Source organism: Charadrius vociferus, unplaced genomic scaffold, assembly GCF_000708025.1.
Source record: "Charadrius vociferus isolate BGI_N301 unplaced genomic scaffold, ASM70802v2 scaffold259, whole genome shotgun sequence".
Taxonomy (NCBI): domain Eukaryota; kingdom Metazoa; phylum Chordata; class Aves; order Charadriiformes; family Charadriidae; genus Charadrius; species Charadrius vociferus.
Genome location: NW_009661368.1, coordinates 5,004,741 through 5,011,807, shown reverse-complemented (window position 1 = coordinate 5,011,807; position 7,067 = coordinate 5,004,741).

The following is a 7,067-nucleotide window of genomic DNA, read 5'->3' as shown; positions in this document are numbered from 1 at the left end:
GGGGGGGGGGGGCTTGGTGTCAACCCTCTTATAGAACCATCAGGTTTTGGTTTTGGTTGGTTTTTTTTCAATCGTTATTTTGAGGGTTTTTTTGTTTTTTTTTTCTTCTTTTTTTTTCCTGTGCGTTTTGGGGGAGTTCAGCTGGTATGGCAGCATTGTTCCCCTTCCTCCCCCATACACACACCCCCCTCTCTGAGGCAAGATAGCAGGTGGGCTTTTTATTTTAATGTGAATACACATGTGATAGACTTGCAAAATTACAATATCGCTGGCGTTACGTTGTGCCATAAGAAGATGCTGCTGCATGCCAATTAATTATTATTTTTGCAACATGACACAGCTTTTTTTTTTTCCCCCCTAAGAAAAATTTGCACCCTGTGTAGCTGCGTGCAGAGAAATCAGCATTAACATTTTGTTTTGTGAAGATCGTGTATTGCCTAAATGGGTAACGGAAAGAAAGACACAGGCAAGAGACCGACAGTAATGCCCTAGAAAATCCCCCAAACCCAACCAGAATAACCTGGATGGGTTTCTCTGTGTTCTCTGGGCTTCCCGTCCCTAGATTTCTTCCACAGCTCGCGTTTCTTCGTTAGAAGATGCTACAGGGGAGCGGTCCTCTGATGGCGTTGGGTGAAATCAGATGCTGCAAGGGAAGCCCTTCCTCCCTCCTGCAGCAGTAACGGGAATCGCAGCGCGGCTGCCCAGGAACCTGCCGCCGGCGTCGGGTTTGGCTGCAGGATGGCAGTCTGCCCTGGGGATGCTGTGCTGCTTCCGTCCAGCCATTTCCTAAGGATGCATCTTGCCCCTTTGAACTGGGGAGAAGGGATTCAAATGGTTGAAACGGGGGAACGTGGGTGCAGGAGAAGAAAAGCCTGAAATGGTACAATGAACAGTGGGTGGGTTTAGGGGGTCTTTGGGAAAAAAAAAAAACAACACCAAAACCAAAAACAAAACCCCAAGTTTTCTCTTGAAATGGCTCTGAATTCTGCAGTGCATAAAGAGGGGCTGGGGTGGGGGAAGGTAAATCCTGGAGGATGTAGGGCTGAACAGGAACAGCAGACAAAAAGGAAAAGGGAGTAGTGCTTTGTGCCCCCGCCTCCGCCCCAGGCAGGGAACCAGCCAGAAGGAGACCAGGCAACACTTCTTGCGTCTTTCACTGGCCTTTCCCCTGTCTCCTGCTGGGCATTTTCTATTCCTTTCTCCTTTTAAAAGAGCAGTAGATGCAGGGGAGAGAAGGACAGAGAGATGGGGGTGGAGGGGGGGGGGGTGCGTGTAAGAGCGCAGCTGAGCCCGAGCGGGCTTTGCATGCAATTAAAGACGGTAAAACGGCATTGTAAAAATGTGACTCTGATAGAAAATCTCCAGCTATTGTATATATTTCTGTGAGTATCCCTGTCTCAATGAACGTGTGCGGCAGTGCACGCTTGGGAGGTCCCACCCATCTGCCTTCAGCTCCTACGGAACAGGATTGGACCTCGTTTGCAGAGTGGGGGTGGGAGGGACAGCTCAGGCTTCGCCAGCCATCTAAACCAAGGTTGCATCGAACTTGAGATGGTCGAGGTGGCGGATGAAACAGGCGTCGGCGTAACATGCATTTTCCGTTTGGTGCATTCCCACCCTCCCAACCCACCCACATGCCGATGGCATAGTTCGTCTTCCCAAAAGTGCAGTTTTACTGTCAAAGGAGACTTAGGATCATGAAAAGCGTGTGCTTCAGAGAAACCGCGCTTCCTTGTGGCTCAGATCAAGTAGAGAAGGAGCAAGAAGTAGAAGGTCATGGGAAACCGGTGTTGTGGCAGGAGGAAAGAGAATAGGGAAGTGTTTGCCAAAGAAGGGAGCGGGGCTGAGCCTCGCCCAGCAGCGGGTCTGGAAAGGCAGGAGAAAAAGGCAAGAAAATCCTTAAATTAAGGAGAGAGTCTTGTTTGCTTTCTTCGTTATTTTCTCCTTTATCCGCAGAAAAAGCAGCCCCATGCTGAAGGGAGAGCAGCTGTGACTGTCTGCAGCTGATGCCCGGGGGCTTATCCCCCTTGGGAAGATTTTCTTGGGTTTGTTTAAACAAACAAATCCCTGGGATGAAAAGAAAAGGGGTTTGCTTCCCCCAGCCCAGCAGTCCTCTGTCTCTTCTCCCTGCCACCTCAGGCGTTTTCTCCTGGCCGTGGTGGTTGTTTTTTGGTGCTGGAGCAGAGGACGTGGCGGCACATGCTCAGTGCAGGCTCAGCTGCGGTGCTGGCTGTGCCGCCGGGCAGACCTTGCGGGGACAGAACCCTCACACCTCCTCCCCACAGCATCTGCACCAAGCTTTGTGCTTTTGTACACCGCAGAAGGGGTGTCTGGCTGGATTCTGCAGGACTATATGACTGCCCCCACCATTTGGAGGTGTGTGGGTTGAATAAGAGACACAAGATTATGAAATGATGCAGGAAGGTGACAGCCTCATGGGCTTGTCTCCAACGTTAGCATCTCTGAGAAGGTGGAGCCAAGAGGAAACACCGGTTTGTCATTCCTGGCCTCACGACTGGGCATGGTAAATGTGCTTTGATGGGTCCTGAGGTTTTCCCCTCCTACACTGAAATGTGAGAGTTGTGTGGCTTTATGTAGGTCTGGGTTATCCCCTTAATCCCTTTTTTGGATGGTCTTGGTGGACACCATATGATATTGCCCTGCCCTGGCACTTGCACTGCCCATGCTGGAGAGTCAGAGTCTTTTCTATCAAGCTCTCCATCTCTCTGTGTTCTCAAGAAATCACTATTTTCTTTTTCTTCCGGTATTCATGAAGTCTGTATGCCCTTAGAAATTTATGGTACTTTTATTCATGCTTCAGTTTTACAAGCCAAAAGAATCTATTGTAAGCATTTTTTATATTTTTTTTACCACTGTATCCACACAAGTGATCTAAATCCTTGGAAAATATTTGTTCTTTCTCAAATATAAATCATATCTTCTTTAATGGCACCATGTAGACTCTGTGAGATCCCTTAGATATCTCAAAAGAGCCCTTTCTTGGAGCGTAACAAGGTTGGTTCAGATCTGGTGAATGCATTGTTTTATCAGATGAACACATTCTCCTTCTGCAAAGGAAAAGCTGAGATTTAGTGGTCTGATGTGGCAACTGAAAGGCTGCAGATAAGGCCTTTGTGAGAGCAGTGTGGGCAGCAGGATGGATTGCAACTTCAAGCTTTCTTAGGGTGAACGGTGCTGATGATTCTTGATGATAATTCTTGGAGGCAACTGAAGCTCACTAAAAATTCTGTACCCCTAAATGAATTGGAAACAACATGCCTGGCTAATCCCTCCCAGTTGTCCTACTGACATGGGCTTTATTCACCCAAGCTTATGTTTTAAAAAAAAAGGTCTCCTATCCAGAGGAGAGTTAAACCGATCGTCAAATCTTTGCCCGTGATTTAGAAATACAAAAGAACTAGAGAGCAACCAAAGACCATGTGCATGTGCACTTTGGCACATCCCAACTGGTAAAGAACTGCTCAGCGTATTTCCAAACAATCCTTTTATTCTTTCAAGATACCTCTACGTGTTTAGTGCTGTACCAGAGAATCTTATATTCTCTGAATATTTATACAAATAATGCCACTGTATAATGGGCAAGTACAATAATCCTCAGTTAATGCAAAGGAATCCAAGATCCAAAGAGACCAAATGACTGTCTGTGGTTACATAGCATGTCTGTACCTGACACATCATGGTATTGGACTCCTGCCTTGACTGTCTCATGAACTGCTGCCTTATACAGTCCTCAGCTCCTTTTGTAGCTCTTTGTCTCATCCAAACCTGACCGTCTGAACCTATGTTTGCCTCAAATCCACAAACACTCTGGGACAGCTGCCTCCATTTGGCTCCTTCCTCTGCTTTATCAAGCAACCCAGGCCATACTTCTCTCCTTCCTGACAATCAATCACCCACCCAACCCAGGCCACCGGGTCTGTGCTGCACAGCTTGTGCCCTTCTCTTTTGCTGAACCCATAGAAGAGGAGATTTCCCTGGTTATTTTCCTGAGGGCAGCCCACATGTTCCAGTGCTACAGCTTGAGTGATTTGCTAATCCATTGGCTGAGCATAACACGGGTTGATGTGGTGTTCATGAGCTGCAAATGAAACCTACAGGGGAAGGAGACGGGTGATTGGAAGCCGTTCCTGGGTGATAGTTTAGCAGATGTCCAACAGAAGGCAGAGTAACTCTCGCATCTGGTTGTTCTCATGGATGATTCCACATGAGCCCACGGTAACTTCTGGGCCTCAAATCTCACGGTGAGCAGCTGAGATGGTGTGTGGTGTCAGTGTGGGGTACAACCGCTGATGTGGAGAAAAAAAAAAAAAAAAAAAGCTGGTATTTTCTGTTTGTGTGAGCTCTCATGCTGACCTGTTTTTGGAAGTTGGGGAGCAATAAGATGGAAGTGAGTTAGACTGAAGTGAAGGTGTGGCTGTTATTTTTATGCTAGGATTCATAGCAGGTGAGAATATCTAAAGTCTGTTGAACTCTTAAGGCTTATTGAGGACTATGGTTGCCTTTGTTGTGTATGTGGCATTGCAGTCTTTGTGCTGAAGGACTTGGTTCCCTGTCTCTCTAGCGTCTCTACCTTCTGTTTGTGCTTTGGCCACATCGATAATTGGACTGTTCTCATTTTTTCATGATGTAATAGTCCTTATGGAAGCAATTTTTACTTCTCCAAAGTTATCTTTGCAAACCAAATTATTTTCTTGTAAAAACCTTCCTTTGACCTTGCTATCAGACATAGCACATCCAGTCTTATCCATTTAATTTGCCTGAATTCACATAAATTAGTCTTGCTGTGCCTCTGGTTCATTATGAATGAGTCTGTATCAGTGTTGTGCCTAAGTGACCTCACTCTGTTTCATTGGATGTCATTAAATGCTGAGCAAAAAGACAGGCTGCTGGGTCTACAGTTTAATTTTATCTGGTTAAGAAGCAGAGAACAAAACTTTTTAATGAATAATAGGTGGTGAGCCCCACTGTCCAAGCACATCGCTGGTGGGAAGATGGTTCCCGTTGCTCGTGCACCGCACCCATCCCCAGTCGTTCCTTCATCTCCTGCACTGCAGCCACTGGGGAGCAGCTGGATAGTGTCTCCGGGGGTTCACTTGGGAGATAAACACTTGACACAGATAAATGCCGTATATAGGGCTCATTCAAAGCAGCAGGGATATGGAAGTGCAGTTTGTGCTGTACAGCACTAGAGGGAGCACAGGAAGAGTCGCTAGAGAGAAACCAGCTGAGAGCACCCTGACCCTCTCGGTGGCTTGGTGAAGGCCCGGGTGATCTTGGAGAAAGAGGTGGGGGAGAGCATCTGTCGTTCGTCTCAGTGGCCAGTCTGGCCCAAACCACATCTCCCTTCTCCTTGCAACAGGGAGAAAGTAGTTTTGCCTATGCAATATATACAGTGCAGAGAAAAGTTAGGTGAAACATTTTAATAAAGATTAATTGTTGCATGGAGTGTGCAGTAGAATATAAACAGAGCAGGATCAGACTGTGCTGATTACAGGGCATAAATATTCAGAAATATTGAGGAACCAACTGCACCTTTTTAGATAGAATTGTAGGTTAATCACTACCCAGGGTCCTATGAAGCCAACAAGATGCAAGTTTAGCCTATTTTACAGGATGGCACTCTGATATATTGTCTATAATTTCTACAGTTTATTCACTTCTTAATTTAAACAACTCAGTTATTTGCAATGTTTTGTCCCAATTCTAATATGAAAGCAGTGAAGTGTTACGACCATACCAGAGTGAATGAACTTGCTACTGATGCTTCTATTGCAGTATTTGCCTAAAAAGAAACATAAAACATCAGTAATTCAGATCTGAGTGAGCAGCCTGTCCTAATCCCCTACCCGTCAGTGAGACAAAGGTTTTTTTGCACTTCTGAGACCAAAGCGATGCTTTGACATAAAGTCCCTGAGGAACTGGGTCAGCTAGCCTTGCTCATTTATACACCTATGCAGTATTTGCTCAATGTAAGCTGAATTATTTTTACTAACTTAGCAGAAGTAAAAAATGCAATTAGATGCTTAAATTAAAAGTTCAGCAATTCCTGTGTAATTGTTCTTAAAATATGTACATTTGTGCACTGGAAGACATACAGTCTTTCCTGGAAGGGCCTTGTTGGCCATGTCATATTCTGGCCAGCCACCTGTCTTATCTTGGTTCAAGGATTTTGTCCTCTTGCATAAATATGTCCTCAAAACCTTATATGTATTGGCAAATGTAAGTGCAGATACTTCTGAAGTAAATTTTAGTGCTGAGGTTTGCAATGCTGATCTTTTACCCTTGAGAGTTTTAAGTGTGTCCTTCCTGATGCAGCTGTGATTGAGACATTATCTTGCTTCAGGAGATCTTGGGTTTGATCTTCATTGACACAGTCTCCGAAATAGTGACCCAGAGGTTATGTTTCTTACTTTTATTTACTGACTCAGAGGATCTACCTCTCCTCACAGGATGCCTTTTCTGGTAGATTTAGATTAGATATCAGGAAGAAATTCTTTACTGTGCAGGTGGTGAGGCACTGGCACAGGTTCCCCAGGGAAGCTGTGGATGTCCCATCCCTGGAAATGTTCAGGACCAGGTCGGATGGGGCTTTGAGCAACCTGGTCTAGTGGAAGGTGTCCCTGCCCATGGCAGGGGTGTTGGAACTAGATGGTCTTTAAGGTCCCTTCCAACTCTAAACATTCTATGATTCGATGATTTTAGCATATTAACAGTGTGTTGGACAGACGTACTGCCTCGTGTTCGTCAATGAATGTGTCAGATCAACAGTGCATGAGGATGGCAGCATCACTGTGGATGCTTCTGTGTCCCACAGGTGTAACCGCTGGCTCTGGAGCAGAGGCGGGGGGTGCGGGAGGTGGGGTGTTCAGAGGTCCATTTATTTCTGGGGGCGTGGATCAGCAGTGATTTCTTCAGGGGTCGGTCCTTCCCTCTCTTCACGCCGAAGCCCCCGGCCTTGGGGCTGCGTGGGGGCTCCCCGGCGGTGGTGCTGAACGGACAGCTCCCGGACCGGGGTGGTGGGGGGAGGGTGGTCCCGGGGGCGGGGG